This window comes from Chamaea fasciata, unplaced genomic scaffold, assembly GCF_029207755.1.
Source record: "Chamaea fasciata isolate MVZ Bird 193981 ecotype frontalis unplaced genomic scaffold, bChaFas1.0.hap1 SCAF_6, whole genome shotgun sequence".
NCBI lineage: Eukaryota > Metazoa > Chordata > Aves > Passeriformes > Sylviidae > Chamaea > Chamaea fasciata.
In genome coordinates, this window is record NW_027094091.1 from 11198266 (window position 1) to 11220114 (window position 21849).

General features: G+C 38.2%; 1 long non-coding RNA gene across 4 annotated transcripts; it reads right to left on the reverse strand.

Annotated features, from left to right (window-relative positions):
• Positions 1 to 1757: 1757 nt before the first annotated feature.
• LOC136290941 (uncharacterized) lies at positions 1758 to 21034 on the reverse strand. Of its 4 annotated transcripts, none has more exons than XR_010721395.1 (5): positions 20978 to 21034; positions 20560 to 20616; positions 11977 to 12056; positions 5622 to 5798; positions 1758 to 3810 (listed from the first exon to the last, which is right to left on the reverse strand). It is a non-coding gene; the product is annotated as an uncharacterized lncRNA (long non-coding RNA). The 4 variants fall into 4 exon arrangements; XR_010721394.1 differs by lacking the exon at positions 20978 to 21034 and adding an exon at positions 20806 to 20899; XR_010721393.1 differs by lacking the exon at positions 20978 to 21034 and having other exon boundaries at positions 20560 to 20646.
• Between the last annotated feature and the right edge of the window lie 815 nt (positions 21035 to 21849).

Genomic DNA, 21849 nt, shown 5'->3' on the forward strand with positions numbered 1-21849 from the left:
AGTGATTTCAAAGCTCAAGATTTTTGAAAAAGAGTAAGGTATGCAATTTAAACATCTAAACACAAGCTTACTGGAATTTGCAAAGAAAATTCTAATAAATACCTATGCAATTAATTTAAAGACCTTGGGCAGTACCACTGGAAGAATCTTACGACAGATGCTTCATTTACATACTGGTGGTTGTAATCCACTGAGGTATTTTAATGCACCAGGAAAAACACAAACACTTATCCCAACACACTTCATTATCATCCCAAATTCACGTTACCACAACTCTGATATCCGTACGCACTCTCTCAGCCCACAGCCAGGAAATCCCATGGAGTTCAAACCTCTTACACTGAGATTTAAGGTAGATTACATTGCTGGGCTTTCACTGTGTACCTCAGCTGATGCAAGGTCATTTATTAAGCTTTAATAAACTGATTACAAGTCTGAGCCCTAAGTTGTTCCTGAAGATACCAGCAGTTGCTAAGAGTCATGGAGTTACAATCACTTAAGAACTTATCACTTGCCAACCATTCTGTGTGGATACTTATATGGAGCATCCCTAGAGGTGGTTTAAATCAATTTAACTTCCAATTAGTCATTCCACACTCAGTTGTGTCTGTACCATATACAATGTAATATCAAACTGCATCACTGAACACCATGCAGTTGCCCTTAAAAAATATATCTGACTCAGATAGGTTTAATTTCCATAAGTAAACATTCAAATGCAAATTAAACTGATGTAACTGTTTTTAAAGAAATGAACAGTTGTGAATGGAAGACTATAAATCCATTTAAACACATCTGTGTCTTTTTACTCATTCTTAAATAAAGTAAATTTTAGACTATATTTAGAGGATGTTGAATAGTGGAACTCTAAAATACTTGTTTCACATAGCTTTTTGGATTTTTAAGGATTACCAATGATAATAATTATCGAAGAGTCAAACAGGGACCATACACATTATTCTTTATATGATATTATTTTATATACAACTTTATAGGTAAACCTTCATTATACTGATACAGGAGATGAAAGCTAATCTAGCAAGGAAATGTTAAACTAAATTTAAACACCCTTCAGGAACTGCCTATTAGTGAATTGCTGTAGAGTTTGTATATAACATGCCATTCCATGATTTCATTGAATCACAGAATCATTTAGGTTGGAAAAGACCTTTAATATTATCAAGTCCAACAATTAATCCAGGTGCCAAAACACCATTAAAGTATGTTCCAAAGACCAATTGTGCACGTTTTTTAGATCCCTCCAGGGACAGTGATTTCACCATGTCTTTGGACTCGCTGTCCCAATGTTTGAGAACCCTTTCATAAAAAAGCTTTTCCTTGTATCTAACCTAAACCTCCCTTGTGCAATTCGAGGCCATTTCCTCTTGTCCTCTCCCTTGCTGCCTGGGAGAAGGGACCAATCCACACCTGGCCACAGCCGCCTTCAGGTATTTTTTTGTTAATGAATTTACATCTATTACTGTTCTAGAAGGAAAAGACCAAATTTAGAGAAAATGCAGGCAAATCCATGACCTTCAAAAGAAATGGGAATATCTGCTCATTTCTTCAAATAGCTGCAAAACTAGAAACATGAAGAAAATTTGGTATAAACAACTGTCTAATGCTTGTATGTAAACTATCAAAATACAGTGTCAGTGGTTCTTGGCAGCACTCCTCAACAGGATGCTGCAGTGAACACTGGTAAGAAAAGGTCCATAAGGAAGTAGATGAAAACTGTTTTTTATTGAGCACCTGTTTAAACAGCAAGGGTCAAAGCTGAAGCTCTCCAGTAGCATCCAAATGCTGCCAAAGGGTAAATGTCAGATTGTCTTTGGTATATTACAAATTATTACAAAACAAAAATCATTGTCATTTAAAAACCCTACTCAGCTGGAAAGGAAAAATTACAGATGTCTGCACATAATATAAATAATACACGCCCAATTACTTGCAGAATCAAGGCATAAAGTTACAGATTTAGAGACTCGTCAGATTTTATATTATGTAAAGAAGGTTTTGAACTGCAACTGAGTTCACCATTTGAAAAATTATTTTAAATGTTATGTAATCACTAAAGATTATAATACAGCAGCACGCATTTCATTATGCTACTCTAGATCCCAGTTGACAGGATACCAAACAAAGACTGCTTGCTTTATCAAAAAAAGCAGGAGAACACCTCCTGGATTTTGGCAGAAGATCAGTCCAGAGTACTTGGAGTACAGAAGTATTTGCAAAGCATCTGCAAGAATCCTACAGACAGCAGATTAAAAAGCCTGACTTTCTCAACTCTGCAGAATCCAATAAAAAATTTAGCATGCTAGAGAAACCAAAATTTGTGTATTACTTAAATCACTTCCATCTCTTCTCCCACTCCGTGGACACTTACATCCCTTGTTTGGGTCAGTATTTCATTATTCTATGAAATTAGAACCCAAAAGGTTAACCCAAAATTAGAGGAATTCTAGAATCCATGTGGAATCATCTGTGACTCCAGAATGTATAATATTGGTGAGGACATGGCACAGAGCACACAGAAAAGGAACAGCTTTCTTTGTGCCTGCACAGCCTGTACCTGTCACTCCAGTGTGTGGAGACCTACGGAAAATGTTACTTTTACAAATTATTTAGGAGCTTTTTTTCGGCACTGTCAAGAGTTTGCAAAGTAGATGTCCCAAATTTCTGAACACTTAAATGCAGTTATATGGCATTAAAACCCAGAATCTGTGAGTGAGAGGAGTGCAAAGGCTGCAGTGGCATCAGCAGCAGGGAGCTGTCATTCCACGAGCCTGCTGCAGAACACGTCAGGGAGTCAGGGCATGGGAAAAGGAGTACTGATGAATCTATGTAACACTTCCTTGAAGTGATGGCAAGTTAACACGCAGGTCCAATCAAAGCTTTCAGCATGCTAAAACAAAATCAAAGCAGGCTCCTTGAGGGACTAAATATAGCTCCAAATCTAAATTTTCTGAGAAATGTTAAGAAAAAATGAAATGTACAGGAAAATCGATTTATTCTAATACAGAGTCTAGAGCTACATCTGATCTTTGGACACCTGCCTATCAAGCAACATCTTAACCAACTGCCTCCAGTGGTTTAGTTGATATTTTTCACTTCTCCTTAATATGGCTATTACAGTAACTACTTTCAATTTAAATCTGGCAGTTCAAGCCACAGTCTGGTGCTATTAAACAAATGTATTAAACGGGATTACATACTGGATGATGCTACACACCCAGAAAGCATTTGCTGAGAAACTGTGACATTATAGCTTTGCAAACACTGTAGCATGTGCTGTGTATAGATGTATATATTCTTGAGCTCCTATGCAAGCACACACTCTGCCATGGCTGGATGAGAATCCACACTGTAAGAGAAAAGGACAATGAGTTTGATCTGTAAGCAAAATAGCAACAGATCAAATCAAGGAGAAGTGAATGAAGAAAACAAATACATCAGATCTGCAGTGCAGACACATCACTTTACACCTGGAAAGCACTACATTAGGCTGCATCTTCATTTCTTTAAACAATGAGGAACAGGTAGAAGAGCTTTGCAGCAGAAAGCCTGTTGTTGTCCCAGCTCTGGCTGCAGCAGAGCAGGGGGCTTCTTCCCCACCACTGAGAGCTCTCCCTCCCTTTCTTTCACAGCCTGTGCCCCTGGGACCACACGCCTGCGAGCTTGGTGCTGGATTTGCTCTGGCATTTCTTCTGCCAGGCCTGCTCTGTTCTGCTAGGCGCCAGACTGCTGCTGCAGCTGTAGCTGAGGTCTCAGGACATTGTGCGCATATGACCAGACTGATGATAACAACTGTAAGAGGAAGGAGGAAAAGGAAGAGAATAGAAATCAATGACTTACTGTACCAAGAAAGAACCAATTATTCAGCAAATTTGCTCTTGCTAATTCTGTCACACAACCTCATTCATTAAAGTTGCATCATTATTTGAATTAACTGTTGCTGTCACAGCAATAATATTCACAATCAGACACTCACATTCTGAAACTACACAGCTTCTATTAGACCCAATTTAGTGATGTCGCTGCAACTAATGAACTGGTTTGTAGTTTAATTATAGTGCTTACCAGATAATTTATTAGACAGCAATAAAGTTTAGATTTACTTCTGCAATACAGCTGCATTATTAGATTTATACATGAAGCTGCGTGTTGTTCTCAATTACACATGCATAAATCTTGAGAAACTCTACTGAAGTTAAAAGTTATTTTAAATTGATATGCAGCTACTTTGCATTTGAAAATCTGTAACAAAGTGCAGTTTTGTTCCATGTATGTGCATGACTTACAGCACTCCAGGTGGTAACTTTGATAATGATACAGAACATTTTTGTACTGTTGAAATAAATGCCAATCCTGTTACAGAAAGTGCTTTTCTAATAAGAAATTAAATGAACTAAATATTTAGTGCAAAAAAGTAGCATTCAGACAATTCCTGCTATATTGTCAAAGATGATTAACTAAAAAGGAAAACTGCCTTCAAAAAGGTAGATTTAATTTGCCACAAAACTAACTCAATGAAATATTAGGAAGCAGAAGCTACTGTATAAAAATCTGAGATCAATTAACAAAACTCACAATTAAAAAGGATTGATTTTTGCAAGCAGATAAGATTAAATTTTAAAAAAATCACAAGGTAAAATAATGTTGTATTTATCATATTACAATACTATATAGTTCAGCTCTACATAGGACTAAAGCCTAGATATGACCCAAACTTCAAATCTATTAAAGCCTGAACCTGGAAAAACTCAGTACTAACAGAGACAACTTCTTTTTATTTTTTTTTAATGAAGCATAGTGGTGGAATTTATAGTTGCTTTCACCACATATAAGCATATAGTAGCAGTCTTTCACATACCTGCCTTTTAACTAATCAGTGGCATTTAGTAATGAAGACTGTGATACTGCTCATATTTCAGTGATGGAAGTTGAGCAGGTGAACTACTGTGAAAGCAAGGAAAATCCTACATTAGCCTTATAACCCCTCTTTGGGATATCTGGCTTGGGAATGCCATAAAAAACCTTCTTCACCTCTCTATCAGTTCTCTTTCAGTGAAATGGGGCTTAGAAAACCAACAGTTAGATTACATTGTGGGGAGACTTACACTGGGGAGGCCACCTTCTGTGTGATTCCTAAATAATTCTGGCCTGTTCAATGGCACACCCAGTCATACAAAACAGATTTATACAAATTCAGACAAAACATATCTTCAAAGATATTTCAAAATATGGGCTCTCTTTCCAGGCATCCAGGTCTGCAGATAGAGATTATGTAAACCCAGATTACTGAATTTTCCCATGCATATACCCCATTTACACAGGAAGATACTAAAGTTTCCTTTGTCTACTGCTAACACTTGTACATTTAGACTGCAAATTTTTCCATCACAATGGTTCATTTCTGTAACAGACAAGGTACTAAGTAATGGTGGAACAGGCAGATGCCATCAGTATAAAAAATCCAATTACAGAAATAGTAAAATGGGTTGTTCTGGATGCTGCATGATATCTTTTAACATTGAGAAAACACAATAAAATACACTAATTTTACAACTGTAGTCTTTTAAAAACATTTCGTATTTTTTCCTATGGTTTGCTCTTACCTCTTAACTTCAATTTTTAATGAACAAGAGAATTTTGGCTAGAACACCCCATGAGGTCTCAAAGCACACAGCAGTTTCCATCATATCAGCAACTGCAGCCCAAGCTGTGAATCTTTTGTCAGCAGAATGACTTTGAAGTTGCTGGATTTCTGCAAGAAGCATGGTTTTGACCTAAAACTGGAAAATTTTGGAAAGGATAAGATGAAGAAAAATCCAAACGGTATCCAACCTGTGCCCCAGTCCTTGAATGTTGAGTTTTATTTCTCAAACATTATCTTTCCTCTGAAAGTGGCTTTCTCTTGAAACTAGAATGCCTTCAAATGGTCTCTGTGTCTGCCCACACAGCTGGCAAAGGGCTGACTGCCAGTTCAAGGTGTTATCTCTGCACAGATTTTTATTCCACAGCATCCTGTATGTATTGAAGTGGCAGTAAGGCCTTGGACAAAACAGAAGGAAAGGAAAATTACAGAAAAGCGAATTCTAAAATACTTGGGGGAGGGCAGGGGAGGTGGAAGGATGTATGTAGGTATGGACACATTCACACAAATACATAAAATCAATAGGAACTAAGTTTCATTTCAAAGTTGTACCTGATGGGAAACCAAAAAGATTTCTGTCCTGAGGTTTTAAGTCAGCTGCTCAAGAGCAAGGGGCTCTTTGCCAAGTCAGATCCGGGTTTATATTTCTGATATATACAAAAGCTCAGGAGCCAAGCTCACCGGCAGAAGAAGAAACATCTGCCACACACTGCATATTCCCCATGTCAAACTCCCTACTTTTTAAAGCAAATTCCCAAAAACCTCCAATGTGAGTGCCATTCCTTGATGTCATGTAACAGTGAAAGGAGAATTAATAAAAGAAAAATAGAAGAAAGAAAGAAAGAAAGAAAGAAAGAAAGAAAGAAAGAAAGAAAGAAAGAAAGAAAGAAAGAAAGAAAGAAAGAAAGAAGAAAGAAAGAAAGAAAGAAAGAGAGAAAGAGAGAAAGAGAGAAAGAGAGGAAAGAGAGAAAGAGAGAGAAAGAGAGAGAGAGAAAGAGAGAAAGAGAGAAAGAGAGAAAGAGAGAAAGAGATGTGTAAGGAGGCAAATAAAACAGTTTGTTTTCACCTCTCAGTATCACTCACCCATACACACACACTGAAAAAATGGCAAGGAGGGCACTCACAGACCACTACATACTGCACTTGTCAAGGAACAGCCAAGCAGTCAAGAAAACCAAGCCTCTCTTATCTGACTTGCATTTATATATTGATCGTCTGTGTGAAGCGACCACATTGCTTTAGTAGGCTCCAGTCACCAATGACCTGTGTCAAATCGGTTACAAAAATGCAGTGATCAAGATATTATTGGTTCTTCGTACCGTACTGAAGTCAAATTCTTGTATTTTCTTTACCTAACTCCACCTCCTGCTAACTCTTCCTTCAGGCTGCTAACTTGTGGCATTTGTCACAGACAGAAAGCACACATTTGGAAATAAGATGCCTGGAAAAAACTGAATAAAGCTGAAAGAGTTGCTCCACCATATCAAAACAGTGATACCAACAAATGACATAGGACAAATTAAAAGTGCATAGAAAGAAAGCAGCATCTTCCCATCACTGCCCCATTGGCATGTCCTTTACTGAGTCTCTGAGTTCTTTCAAACGTCTCCTAAAAATGCAAGAAAGTTTTGGACAATGACACCCTTCACCTTCGATGCTGCACTGAGCCCAGTTTCAATTTCCTGCAGCATTCCAGCAGACCTCAGAAATATTACTGCTTACTGCCTTAGGCTAAACCAAATTACAGAATCTCTTGGTTTCAATTTCCTATTCCACCAAAAGTCCCCAGAGCCACAGCTGTCACTGGACTCCCCGGTAACATCCATACACAGGCTTAATATTAAGGGACAGTTAATACCTTTCATTCACTTTTGACCTATCTGCAGTTTAAGCTTCACACAAAGTGGCAAAACCAAGAAATACAGTCAAGTTCCACAAATTGAGTTAGAACTTGTTATCTAAAATATTTTGGTAATACAGAGATATCAATGACAAAAATATGTCAGCTTTCAAGATAAGCAGGGAAAACAATTCAAGGAAGAAACTAAGATAAGCTTGTGTAGCTTTGGGGTTTTTGGCCCAGTATGTTGACACACATGAAAGCTGTATTTGAGTTAATATAAGATGTTGGTCACTTTTAATACATCACATCCATAGTTTTTGTATTTCTATTTCATATTTTGTTTTGGCCCGAACTGTTGGATTTGTTGTCATCTAAAATATAAAGCTTTTTAGTCATAAACACTTAGCAGCAGCAGCAACAGCAGCAAAGACCCTCTGTGACTACAGCATAAAATTTCTATCTTGATTTGAACCATATTGAATTTAACTATTTTAATGATAACTTCTCTCATCAGGAGGTCACATAATAACATTTCTCAGCCTGTAGGGAGAGAATGCAGCTGAACTGATACCTCACCACCAATACAGTTTTCTGCTTCTCTGCTTTATGCTTTAAGGAAACATCTTTCACACAGCTCCACCTATTAATTATTGTGGAAAGATGCCACTCATTTGACTGAAAAAATATGCAGCATAAGGCAGGCCTGCACTACAAAACCACTGATTTTAATTGAAGATACTGAATACTTCAGGGGTTTGGTTGTTTTAATTCAGCCCCTAGTTTTTATTCCTCATAAAAAAGACCACGTCAAGCACAAAGCAACTATGTAGCCCATTGTATTCTGCACATTAATTCAGTGAGTTCGATAAAAGGACTCTGGCAAGCACACGTATCAATACTTCAGCAAATCTGGAAGACCACCACCAAAGGCAGGAGTCCTTTTCCTTTTCCAGTTTAGTACACAAGTGCAATGTTATGGATGCAATAGATGTGCACGTGCTTACGAGTCACACAAGGCAATGGCTGGACCAGTCTAAGCAAGAAGAGGAATGGGTTTGTGGTCCCAGCCTACACACCTTTTTAATCTCATTTTTCAACAAGAATCCTTTCTTACGTCTCCTGTGAAACTCGAAACAAACAACAGTGCTTTTGCAACTCTTGCCTGTACCATAACCAAAATACACACTCAAAAACACAAACCAGAACATTACTTACTGCCAAGCTCTGAACAAACACAGAAACAATGACAGCAGATACATAATGATTGTTATTTTCTACTCATACCCTTCATACTAGACATCTGCCAAAAGTTACTTTATTTGCAAAGCTTAAAATTCTTGAAAAGCCAAGATCACTTTGGAGACTTCCTACTTCTCTGAGTATTGGATTACAGTGTGTGCACGCAACTGACTGACAAGTGAAAAAAAAAGTATATTATTTATGCTTGCATAAGATCACAAGCATATACAGTAAATATTTCTGACAATATCAGGACTATTCCTGATAACCATCCCATGGAATTGGAGTGGAAAGGGAGGGCTCATCTTCAGCTCTTGTGATGCTTGGAAGTATCCCATATCCTTTCCAGAGCAGAAGAAAGCATGAGCACTGGAAAGACCTGGCGTCAAATGCTGGCTCAGGTGATTTCAGATGAGTCAGCATTTCACCCAACATTGAATGTGGGAGATTTCTTTTGTAAGCAAACATCAAGCAGCACAAAGCAACTGAAGAAATGTAGTTTCAGAATGTGACTGCTAACAATTGATCTCCTGAGTCTGCAGAACCCTTCAGTGGTGAAACAGAGACACTGGCTTCAGCAGAATGGCACAACTGCCACAGGCTGGCTCCTTCTTCAACACAACAAATGTCTGGAGTTTATTCCTTATTCTCATTTAAAATCCTTCTGGTAAAAAAAAAAAAAAATAGATTTCCCTTTAGGTGTTTTCCTTCTATATTGTGAATGGATGCATATATAGAGTTTTAATTATACTTTTAATTTCTGATTTTAATTTCTAATGGTCCTTCACTGCCTCTTGGATGTCAGGCATAGTACAAGATATTATGTAGTCTGCATCAATGTGTCCAGGTTCTGCCCATCTCAGCACACCACAGATCTCTCCCAGCTCTATCTAATGCAGGCAGCAATCTATTTCAAAACATTTTAAAAATTGTTTGTTTGTCTCCATATCCTTTACCTCTGTTCTACTCATTCCTGGTGAACTAGCTCAGTTGGTTAGAGCATGGGGCTACTAATGCCAAGGAACACATGGAACACACAAGGCAGGATTGCCAAGCTGTGACTTCAAAAGCTGATTTAATGTCTTTAAGGTACACACTGTGAATACCTGGATTTCAAAAGACTAATGAAATGGAACAAATAAGGTCAATCATAGCAAAAGTTGGAAATTATTCCAAGTGAGGATATCTTGAGTAAAGTGCCAGCCAGAGTTCAGACATCATGCTGCCACAAGCCCGGGGTCAATACTTTACCTCTCCTCCATGTGTCAGTGCAGCAAATATCTTAAATGAATTGCACCTAAGAGGGCACACAGCTGTGTAAACCTGCACCCTCTGGGCACAGAGTGCTTACAGCACTAAACACCTGGAGTAAAACAGAGGTGCCTGAATACACACGGGGAATGAGCTATACCTTTGTTTGACCTGAGATGCTGCTCAGAGAGTTCAGGTTTTACCAAACAAGGAACACATTTGACTTGGAGAGCATTATTCGGGATGTCATGGTACTCATGAAGTGTAAATCTACAGTGATTCTATAACAGAGGCTGGAATAACACCGGTTTAAAAAAGGTGAGATTTAGAAACGGATAAGGCAATCTCCTTGGTTTGTTTTGCATGGACTAATTAACAATAATTGCAATCTGCACTAATGAGGCGGGTGTTACCTAAGTGTAAGCAGCAAAAAACCAACCTCCTAAGCAATTCCCTGTCTAAACATTAGGTCTTCCTCAAACTTAAAGATAACTCTCCATACCAGTTTATTTTAATTACCCCTAAGCAACAGGGAGGAAAACCACACACATCTTAGCCATTTAAGTCCAAATTTCACTAGTACACGGAAGAGCTACAAAGACCTCCGTAACATGGCTCAGGATGGAAATTATGAGAAGATGTTGAATCTAATGATGCAATGGAGAGATTAAATTTACCTCACAAACCATTCAAATCTGGACAGAGACAGATGGAGGAAGTATATCAAATGTTGGTATATTTCAGGGGGAAAATTTTTTATAGTGAAAACATGATTACAATATCAATTTAGAAAATATAAAATCTACTAAAGTCCAACTTCCTCAGTCCACAGAGGTCTCAAATGCAACTGCTGAAGTATCAATGCTACAATTTGATTGTGCAGATATTCTGAATTCATATATTACAAATGTTTCTACGCAGCTGCTCTGTACCCCACGAAAAAAAGAGCCAAGCTTCATTGTCCGTCCACAGGACCTGGCTTCAAATCCTGGCTTCAAGTTCTGGCTCCAATTCCACTCCTTTCTGAGACTCTGGGAAAACAATTTAACTCCTAATGGCCCAATACTAATGCTGACTAATCCCGCAGAAACCCTCTGATCTATCACGATTCAACTCAGGAATTCTTTTGGAGCACACAAGTGTATCTGATACTACTTTCCGCTCATCCACTGGGAATGCAAAAAATTCAGTCTCCTGTCTCCTCCCAAGAGCAAATCTTGAGTCACAGCCTCAGGTCTACCCAACAGCCATTCCCCTGTCCTTGGAAAGGCTTGGAACCCAGCAGACAGCATGTTGCCCTGCCTGCTCCATCACCCAGGCACAAGTTTGGGCAAACCCAGAGCTAGAGCAAACTGCAGCTGACCATAGCATAAAACAGGCCCCTGTCTTGGTCAAATATTGTCTTAATCTCCCTGCATTACACTGCAAACCTAAAACTACTTTGCTTCATCCTCTGGATGGCCATGATCTGTGTTAGTTCATGAATGGGAACGACATATCCTAGTCCACCAATCTGTAACAATACCCTGGTTCTTGTCACTGCATGCAAAGTGATACAGAGCCAAGAAAAAGTAAAGTTCTTCTCCCATCTCCCCACTTCTTCAGCTACTCCAAATATTAGCTCTGCAGAAGTTCATATAGATAACACACATACACACACACATTAAAACCTGTGCTTTTACTTTCTGCTTGAATTTGTCGTGCTTTGGTTTCCAGCCAAATGTTCTTGCCATGTCTTTGACAACAGGATTGAAGATCCCTCTACTCTCAAAAATTATTCCTTGTGTGGGTAATTATAGTTGTCACACCATTCAACAACCTTCTAAGCACTCACTTCTACCATAATAATTTAACAAATAAAACTAGTCAGGTTTTTCTTTTTTGAAGTAGGTTTGTGTAGACAAAAATAGACTTCTCCATATTAAAAACAGGGGAGAAAAATCCCAACATTTTGGAAGGGAGGTTGGGAGATTTTGTTACTTACTTTGACAAAATTTATCGTCTCCTTTTTTTTCTTTTTTCTGTAGTTGGGTTTTTTCCTTCTTTTCCCAGATCCTGTCATTTCTTGTAGTCAAATCAAAAAGTAGGAGGCAGACAGATGAAAATGGCATTTAAAATTCAAACGCTTAATTATAAACCCACAAAGTTTAAAACTTTCTCTTGAAATTTTCTAACTTTTAATAGTACAAAAACTCGAAGCATGAAAAGCTTGCTTTTCTCTTTGTTAAAGCAGCTCTGTATCTGGGCAAGTTACAGTCTCTTGTTAAAATTATAATTTTGAAATTAATATATATAAACATATATTTTTGAAGGCATAGTCTCCTCTACTACCCAGCCTCTGAAATGCACTTTGCCTCCTTTCTTTGCCTAATTTCCCTTCTATTTTCATTGGTTCTGTTGTTTGACTGTAAGTTGTTCTGCTGTTTTAAGACACAAAGAAAAACAGTCGAATGCCACTGAAGGATAAATGTATACAGAAAAAACAATCATGAGCACTATAAATTTATTACTTCTAGCTGTATAACAAGATGACCTTATTTGCAATATATCCTATTCATTGGCTGTTACATAGTGTCCTTTGAAATCTGTTAATTCTGCAGTAATGTCTTGATAATATCAAACTGTGTATATTACAAAGCATATATATTATCTCATGTGTTGAAATAACTTCTCATTACAGCATTCCCTAACTCCTACATTCCCATTTGACAAACATTTAAACAATTTTTACCTCATATTTTAAAGTACGGCTGACAAATGCAGAAGATGAATACTTCCAGGAAAACAGGGGAATAGTAATGAGTATACTTTGTATCTATGACATTGCATTTTTCTGTTTTCATTGTTCACAGTGATAATACAGTGCTGCTTCAAAATGCAGTTACTGATAGATGCAAATCACTAACAGTGGCACTTTCTTCTTTTCATCTCCTCCCTCAAATCTGAGTATTTTTAAAATTAAACTGTACTTTAAATATGAACAGCATCAGAAAGCCAACCAGGGGAAGAAATCTAGGCTTTATTTTTCCTGTTTCCTCACCCAGAAAAAATTCCAAAACCATAAATAAATTATTTATTTAATTAATTAATAAAATCACTTTCCTGCTATCAGTAACAGGAATAAGTGAGTTTGGTTTTCTAATCAAAATAAAAATTTAAAAGCAGAAAATAGAGGGAGAGAATAAATATGAAGGTCCACAAGTATTCGCTGAGGTCACCTTCTGAACTACACACCGATTTTTCTGACGACAAACCTACTCTAATCTAGAATGGAGGTTTACAATGATGTTCCTGTGGTCACAATACTCCATTGTATCAGCAAAATTAGTGTTTCTTTTATTCATAATGTCCTTGTGTTTTGCTGTCCAAAGTCGCTTAGGTGAATTTACTGAATACATTTTCACAACAGTAGATCAATTGGAAGAGCTTAGGAGCATATAATTATTCCATATCATTGCATTTTACTGCTGTGGTAGGACAAACTTATCCAATGGGGGGAAAAAAAGATCCATTTCAGAGCACAGAAGGTTTATTTCTTTCTATTTCTGTCTTTTTTTCTTTTCCCTAAATGTCCCTGGCTTTTATACTTTCATAAGTAAAATGATTCACTGCAGGAAATGAAGCGTTAGCGCAGCTTCACGACATTTTGAAGCTACAGCTGTTTCAATAACAAGAGTTTTAGCCCTGAATGTACTAGTAGCACTTGGAGCTGAAAGCATCTATTGAGTGAGGAAGGGCTTGACCCTTTGCTCAGTGACTTCAAAGTTGTGAGTCATATGGCCCAAAAAGAATCCCCCAAGTCTTTAGAAACAACATTGTAACATAGCCATTGTGCTACAAATGGCTTCTGTAAAAAAGCACATCTATCATAACGCACCAAACTACATAAATGAGTCTGAAAAATTTAACCACACTTTTCAAAGGTTAAGTGGAAAGAAATGGAAAGCTGCAGGCCTGGACAGCTAAGTCTTCCTGATCCAAAAGGAGTTGGTTCATTCCCATTACTGCCATTTGCAGCACAGGCAGGCTCTGGGCTCTGTGCTCTCCTCACTAGAACAACTTCTGCTAACGTCTACATAAATTGCTTTGTCAACGTAGAACAGTTAGGAATCACAATTACTAACAACTGTACTGTCTTCCATCTTCTTCAGCAGAGATTGCTTCATTTGCCAATTAGAGAATTTCTTTGCCTCTTAAAAAACCTTTTTTTCATAACTTCAGTGGGAGCTTCCATCCCTCAGGATGCTCAGCCAGAGTCAGTAGGCAAAGAATGAGTCTCTAAAAAGGAAGGAAGTAGCTGCAGGTGCTGCTGAGCAACTGCACAAGAGGTAACAGCTACTATGAGCACAATCTCATGTCCAGTATAATGAAGGTAGGAGGGGGAAATATATTTTAACTGCCTGCCTAAAATATAATTAAGATGGAGGCAAGAACTTCTACATAAACAAAACCAGAGAGAACATACTAAAAAAAATTTTAAAAGGGCACTAGAAAAAAAGTTGAGAAAATCTATTATCTAGAAAAAAATTAGTAATACTGGTTCCAGTGAAGGAAGGGGTAAATAACTGGAGAGGAGACAGAACAAAGGAGAAAAATACTGCACACAGCAATATCAAAGGCAGGAAAAGTGCTATGAAACCAAACAAAGGAGACCCCTGGGAAGAAAGGATGGGAATGAATGCTTACTCAACCCAAGAGCTGTGAACATTGGGTATTGGGCTAGACAGTACCAATGTTTAGAACAGTAATTATATAACAAATTAATCAACAAACATGCTTCCATCTTGTTAGTAATCTATGGTTTATGTAACCTCTTCATTAGAAATCTAAACAGCTAAAACAGATGTCTGTGGGTGGCACAGCATCACTGAGGCTGGACACTGAAACAACCTAGGAAAAGGTCCTAAATCCAAGCAATACAACCAATTCCAGCAATACAACAAAGGAAAGCCACTGCAATGAAATGCACTTTTGAAATAGTCAATCAATTCACAATCAGCCTTGACTCCTCAGGAAAAGACACCATCTCTTTATGGTCATATGGGCAGCTTGATTAAAATCTTTTGCTCACTATTTTTGAAAAGCTGCACTTTGATCTGTGAACCAAGTTCCTTTCCAGTGAAGAGGCACTGGTTAACTGTATCCTGAAGTACTTTAGTTCTACGAGAACTCAAGTAATTCATGATTCTTTAAAGACACAGAAGAATGAATACTAAAGAATGCAACAAAAACTGTGTTCCTTTGGATGGGTTTTTTAGTTCAACAAATCCACACCCCAAAAAAGTGATAAAGTTGAATCTGATGTGAAAAGACCTAATTTTTCAAATAGGCCATGAACAGTAAAATGTTCCCCAAAAGGACTGGCTTGCCAGACATGCAAGGGCCAGATGAAACTGTCTGATGACATCCCATCCTTGATTCTCCTGCCTGCAGCAGACTCTAAAGGGTTAAGTACATGAGGGTTTTTTTCCTATTCAAAATTCTGTGCAACCTATTTCCTTACCCGGAACATCTCAGGCATTGTGTTAGAGCACAATGAAAGTATTCAGAAATTCTCGTGATTCATTCGTTTTCTGTCACTGGTTTTAGGCTGCTGGCTAGGAAAGTGTTACTGTGGAACAACACAAGTGCTCTGATTAAAATTACTTGGGGTTTTTAATTCACCTCCTCTGGACTTATGTGACACAAGTTGAAGCAGAATCTGTCCTCTTCCACTTCTCACATCCTTAAAATAAATCTGTGAAATATGGCTGCATCACCCTTTTCCTCAGATATAGGAACAATGCTGGGTTAGATCATTAATGTCAGAGAGTTGCTAAAGCCCAAAGCAATACATGATTTTGTCCAGCTGAGAGATCAGGTCTATTGTTCCGTAAGGATCTAGAAGGTGATAAAACTTTCCATTCTGGAAGGATGCTGCTATCAAATGTGCACCAGCTTCTTCTGATTTAAACATCCATTTGCATCTGAAAAGATCCTAAATTATATGTGTGCGCCACAAGCAATGCTTCACAATAATCAAATAACAGGGCTAAGAATGACAAGGATGCTTCAGTGCTACATATGGGTGCTTATGGTTACTGATACCACAGAGTTACCTAAATGCAATTAAAGATGATCTAGAAAACCACTGCCATCCCCTATGCCCCCAGAAAAGCTTGGAATAAGCTAATACAACTGCATGGGCAGGGAAGTGTCTCATGGACAGGCAGCTTGTGGCTCCACCTCAGTTCACCAGGCCTCCAACTCTGATCCCCTCAATCTTGCTCCTGGGTCAGGCATCCACATAAAGAATAATCTGAACTGTAGGTTCTAGCTTGGTTTATTTAGAATATGCCAGGAAAAAGAAGAAACTTTCTACAAAAATCAGAACTCCGGGGAAAAGAAGAAACTTTCTACAAAAACAAAGCTACAGAAGATAGAATTAATTCTTTCCAGGTTTGGATTCAGACTGATCCAACAAGCCTAGCTTTGTCCCACATCTGTGCACAGACGGAAAATTTGCTTACACTTGCCCTCAGGAAGGGCAAATTGTGTATCAGAATGTTGGTTGAGCAAAATAAGGAGCTTGTGTCCAAACTGTTTCTCAGACTGCAGAAACCAAAGCTCTAAAAGATTATGGTATCTCCTTGCTGAAGACAAAAACTATGTTCTTTAATAAAAGATGCTGTTTCAAAGAGGATTTTCTGGTACATACACACATCATTCCGATTTTGATGAAAGTCTCATAAATAAAATTAACAAAACTGTCTCTCTCCCTGGCAGGTCATTTTTTATCATACCCAAATTTCTTAACAAGTAGCAATTACCAAGCCACATTGCCTGTAAGTGCACCCAACAGTCACAGACTACAGGATGACATATTATACCCATGAATACCTCACAATTGAAATACATTTTCCCTATGGGACTACATCACTGCTTGATTTAATTTTTCCTGACATTTGGCCTGGAGCTTCTTTAAAGAAATGAACTTAGGATGGCTTTGCTGACAGCAAAGGACAAACTATGGCTATATACTCAAATCCTACTTAAATCATGCACACTACCCTTTTAAAACACTGATCCTGCATAAATTGTAGGACGGTCACTGGGATCTATTAGTCAGAGTTCATCTTCTGCTGTTTGAGAATGAGCTATAGGTCCACATAAGCAGTACAAAAGGTCCAGCATAAATCATACAACTGCAAAGGAATAAACAGTTTCTCCAGTGACAAATTTATCGATGTGGAAGGAGATATGCCAACTCGTCAGAATCCATACCAGGGTTTTTCACAGCCTCAGTAGTTCTTATTATGAATCATCCATAGTCTAGTTTGGTTTCTTCTTCCTTTTCCTCCACAATGTTCGCTAAAAAAAATAGTACCTAAAAAGATTCAGTTTCAAGAGAGAGGCAATTGGAGAACCTTACTGTAAACTGAGGGAAAATTAGAACACTACAGTGTTTCTAATAAATCTCCTGTCTGAAGAGCAGCCAAAAAAGTCTACATTCATTCCCCAATTAGGTTATATATTTCTCTTTAACATTATGAAGCTGTTACTAATGTTATGAAGTTTTGTGTCTCTTCAAATACTAATGTCTATTTTAAGTGACATATTGACAAGTTCAGAGAAGGAAGTGCTCTGGCTTTGATAGAGGCACAATAATACCATCTATGGAGTGTTTTCAGTGGTTTCGTGAGAGTGTTTCAATCCTGTGCCTGAGAACCAAACTGTAGCTGTGTGATCTCCACTTCTCTTGGAATCCTTGGTTTCAGTATTGAGGAGAACTGAATATATCATATGGAGGAAAACTACATAGTTTTAACTGTGTAAAGCTCTAAGAAATTACTTGTATTTTAATTAACTTATCATCTGAAAAATACATAGAAATGTCTCCCAAAGAAATAAAGGAAAACTACGGAAAAGAAAATTAAGACTGAATTAGGCCTGGCCCCAGTCTCATTTCTCTGAGGACGGTTTTCTCTGAGCTCCCCATCTTCACATCAGAATGGTCAAACAATAAATGCTCCTCAATACAAACCCATCCAAGGCTGGAATTCCACCAAGACACCAAGTAACTGCCTGTATCCCAACAGGAGTGGAAAGTATTTCATCTGAAATCAGACTGGTCACCCAGGAAGCAGTGAAACACTGCGACAGGTTAAAGCAAGGCAAACAACACTGTTTGTAGATACCATTACACTAGATGCACTCTAGGTTTTGTGACTCTCCCTGGACACTTTGAAGCACTTCATCTAAAGTTTTTCAGGCATTTTATAATCCGTTCCACACAATTATCTCTAAAGTCAATTTTTTCTCATGTTCTTTTATTTTTCTCCCAAACCTCTTTTCTCTTTGCCTTCTAGAGCAGCTTGTCCACCTGCAGCACATAAGAACACAGGCATGGAATAACCCATTTCTGGGTTAAAAATGATTAGTTCAGGATTAAAAGTGGCAAGGGTTGACCAATCTTTAAATACATGAATCTTTGAATAAGTGAAAAAATGCTTAACAGCAGCTTAGATCTGTCCCATGAATAGCAAAACCGAGAAATTGGACACTTTCAAATACTCACTATTCACATTTCTCATTTTTCAAATGCACAGCCTGTTTGTTTGTGGAAACCATGGGACAATATACTCCAGGATTAGGCCTCAAGAATAATCTCTTTCCTTTTTCATGCATCTACAGGATTACCAAGGTTCTTGTTATCAGGTTATGTTTTGTGCCCTGAGCAATCTTTTAGAACGTGGAGAAACAATCCCATGCAATTGAGTTCCTGCTTATCACACAAACCTTGGATGAAATGTTCTCACTGAAAACACAAAATTAAATTATTGTAAACTACCACTAAGTAAAGAAATGGAAGTGTTTCTGAGATAGAAAGACTGCCTACGTGAGCCATTTTTCACACAGCGTTGGTGAATTTTGTATGTTTTGAAAAACAATTCTCCCCACCTTCAAAAAGAAGAGAAAAGGTTTCAAATCAATCTTTGAAAATACTTCATTTGAAAAGGCAAAAGATGCCTTTTAAGCATTCAGGTTTGCACAAAGAACCTAGTTTGAATCATACCTCTCAAGAACAAATGACAGCTCCTTCCAGTTCAAATGAACTGAACTCTTTTTCAAAAACTCGATTCTTTTTGCTGAGCTCTTCCTCTTTATTCTGTCCCTCTGGCACACCTGATCCATGTCTCCCTTTGCCCAAGTTACTCTCAAGAATGATGATTTTCACTCTCCAATACTGTAACTCAAGCTCCTCATCTTTGCCCAGGTTTCTTTTGCTTGAGGAAGTCAGAATTATTTTAACACCCACATTTTTTCCTAGGTATGTAGCAGATCCTTGGTGTGACCAAAGCAAGTCTTTCAGCTCTCTGCTTCCATCTCATATACTCAGGACAGAACATCAGGCAAGGAAAGTCTCTGCATCACAACTCTTCATGCTTGGCAGAACCATGACCTCAATAAAGGACCCAAATGATAATATTTCTGCATCAGATTTTAAATTCAAACATGATTTGGTTTGCAAAATGGTAAGCAAATTTGTTCCTTTACAACAATGTAAACTTTTTAAATCATGTGTAAGCAGCAGAACAAACCTCTACATTGCTAGGGCAGAATAAGATATTTTAGTGCCAACTCTGGTCCATTAGATTTTAATTGGCTCCAGCTGGCAGTCCCATAAACTATAACATTTTTTACCTGCAGCTGAGCAGCTGTCCACACAAAGTGAAGAAAAGAATTTCCTACCCAGGAAAAATAAGAAAATACTTTCTTGTATTAAGTTGAGTTGCCTGTAACTTCTTCCTTACAGCCTACAAATACAAAACTATGTACAGCCAGCGTACCTGATTAAACAGCTCCTTCAGAATTCCATTTTATCCAAAATCTAAATAACCTCAAAACCTTAAATTCTGCAATGTATTTACACAAAAAGAATCAGTCATTCAAACACAATTCTTCAAGCAATCTGTATAACACTGTATGGGTGAAAGATTTAAATTTAACTCAGAGACTTAATACGAACTCAGAAACAGAAATGATCAGGGGTTTTCCAACTCTCAGCCTCTGCTTTACCTGCCTGGCTAGATGCACTATGGGGCAGAGCACCTCACTGCATCTCGGGGCAAACTCAAAAGGCATTACAGCTCAGACTGGAGAATTCATTGAAGTTTTCCCCCTCAGGTAAAAAGGATTTAGTCACAGAAACTATGAACTGAATTAGCTCTGCCACTACAAAAATGAAGTACAATTTTAGTGAAGTGCAGACATGGGTCCACATATTGCCTTTGTATGTGTAGCTAGAGAGGCAGATACCAATTACAAACAGCTCACAAAAATTACAGGAGCTTCATCAAATTCTTATCTCATTGTAGTAAATCTGGAATAACTAGCAAACCAAGGAGAGATTCCAGATTTTCACTAACAAAGAATAACCAAGATGATAACTTGGTCTGCTGGAAGTCCAACTGTACTATTACCTTTTCCTTTCCTTTATTTCCCTTTGAGAATGAGCAAGGAGGGGAAAAAACCAACAGAATTTCAGTCTGACATGCAAATCAGGTCTTTTCAGCTAGAGTCTCACCTTTTTACTGCTAACAGTGTTAGTAACAGACATGGTGCTATCTCCTGCAATCCACCCCTGAGAAATAGGGTGAGAGTCAGGCAAGCCTTTCAGAAACACTACAGCATTCCCCCCAGAGCCCCTGCTGAGCCCCCTCTCCACCACAGCAGTACAAGAACAATCCTGCTGAGGTCTGCAGGCATTGCCATATGACCAGCACACAAAGAGCTGCAAAAATCCCCCTTCGCCAGCTGATATGGGCAACACCTGTAAGAGGAATGTCACCAGCTCCGCTTTAAAATCTTGAAACTCAAATGGGTGTTGTGTTGTCTCCTTGCTGAGCACACAAGTCCCATTCTCCTGCCTCCCCAGCCCCTGCTCTTGTCCCGATGCCACAAAGATCTATTGAACCAGGGAAACCACACTGAAACAGGAACACCTGTGGAGGTGTGCAAGCCTTCACAGCCTGAAGCCTCAAAGATATTCCCTGCTCAGGGAGCACCCAGGAGGACATGAGGCTCAGCTTCCCACCCCACTCAGAAATGAGCAGCCTCACACTCTGGCATCCCTCCTCCCCACACACGTGCTAGCAATAAAGCAAACAGTCAGAGCTATTTAAAAAAAATTACTCTAATGATGTAAATTAGGCAAACATTAATAAACTCAGCAGGTTATTTCCCTACTGGAAAAACCACCATAGATCAGAACAGCTCTCACATCGGTGATTTATATTGTTATAGAAGCCCTGTGTCTGAAAATAAAAGTTCCACATGAGACTGGCATTGAAAACACCTTATCCATCAGGATCGCCTATATTATTTCTGAAGTACAAAGAGGCCAGTAAAAGAGCTGTATTAAAACAGGGCCCCTGTTACCAGAGTGCTGTGATTAAATGTTTGACTTACAGTTTGCTTTATTAAGTAAAGCAAACACCATCAGCTTTCCAGCTTTCTGAACTTTGAGTCATTTTCTAACATTAGGGCTGACCCAAACCTGCTCATGTCCTACAGCCTGAAAACTGTACATAATACAACCCTGCAGGTTATATTTTATCCTACTGTAATTTGTTAGCTGCCTGATATATAAGGGTTAATTTACTATTAGGGGGATCTCTTAAAGCTAGACAACAGAGAGACTGAAGAATCACAGGTTTTGCTCTTGATAAAGAAGGTTTATGCCAGACAGTTACTTCTCATTTTAAAAGAAACACATAATCTTACATTAAAATTTAATCAAAGAATTCTCAAATTCCTAATATTTTTGGTTAATGATGCCATTTCTATATGTGAAATAATACAAATAATAATATGT